Source organism: Panthera tigris (genome assembly GCF_018350195.1).
Source record: "Panthera tigris isolate Pti1 chromosome A3 unlocalized genomic scaffold, P.tigris_Pti1_mat1.1 chrA3_random_Un_scaffold_106, whole genome shotgun sequence".
Lineage (NCBI taxonomy): Eukaryota > Metazoa > Chordata > Mammalia > Carnivora > Felidae > Panthera > Panthera tigris.
In genome coordinates this window covers 47013-48135 of record NW_024962155.1, presented here as the reverse complement: position 1 = coordinate 48135, position 1123 = coordinate 47013, and the positions used below count along the sequence as shown (strand labels likewise).

The 1123-nt window shown below is 42.2% G+C and overlaps 1 non-coding gene across 1 annotated transcript; it reads right to left on the bottom strand.

The window, feature by feature from the left end:
- Positions 1-665: 665 nt before the first annotated feature.
- On the bottom strand, positions 666-877 carry LOC122236211. Its single transcript, XR_006214317.1, has one exon. It is a non-coding gene; the product is annotated as a small nucleolar RNA U3 (small nucleolar RNA).
- Between the last annotated feature and the right edge of the window lie 246 nt (positions 878-1123).

The window sequence follows — 1123 nt, the reverse complement described above, 5'->3', positions numbered from 1 at the left end:
TTGAAAAGAAAAGATGATTAATAAATGCAACACTTAGACACAAAAGATAGATAATTATATGAGGTGACAGAGGTGTTAGCCAATCTTATTGTGGTAGTCATCTCAAAACATATACATGTATCAAATCATCATGTTGTAAAACTTATATTTCCCAATGATATATGCCAATTATATCTCAGTAAAACTGGGAAGAAAAGAATTTCAGGATTGCAACAGCACAGTATGCAAATAAGCACAAACTTTTCTAAGCAAAAACCATTGTGAGACAGCACTAGTGTTACATCCCGGAAGTCGTGAAGCGGGCCCTGGTTCTATCTGCAAATACGTCCCAAACATCTGACCACTTGTCACCATCTCCACTGCTAACAAACAGCCTAATTTCCCCTCTAGGTTACTACACCAGTCTCTTAAGTAACCTCTTGCCTCTGCCTTTGCCTTTCCAGTTGATTGGTAACATAGAAATCAGATTAATTCTGATAGACCTCCTCTTCTGAAAATCCTCCAATGATTTTCCTTTCACTCCAAGAAAAGTCAAAGTCCTTGCTGACAAGGCTGACAAATCTGTTTACACTCCAAGTGCTGTCTCCTTGCTCACTTAACTTCACCCACACAGCATTCCAATGGACAATTAACAAGCCACACATGTGGCCTTCTTTTTTAGAGAAACTACTCAGACAACGGGCCACTTTCCTCTTAGTCCCCCAAAGGAGGAGGGAACAATTATCAATGACAAGGGCAGCTGTGGAAACCACACCCAGAGTCGGTTTTACAGTCAGGAAGGGACACTATTTATCCTCCTCATGCTTTCAGGGACTCCACACTTAGAGAAATTTCTCTAGTGACAAACTTTAGAAACAATCCCTGAAAGTACAGTCTTCACATTTCCAATCATTGAAAAATCCATGGTCCTACCAACACGTCCCAGTTCTATCTAAAATTCCCTCCAATGTGATGTCCTTAAATATAAAAAAGATTAGGGGTGCCTGGGTGGCTCAGTCGGTTAGACATCCGACTTCAGCTCAGGTCGTGATCTCACAGTTTGTGAGTTTGAGCCCCGCGTCGGGCTCTGTGCTGACAACTCAGAGCCCGGAGCCTGCTCCAGATTCTGTGTCTCCGTCTCTCT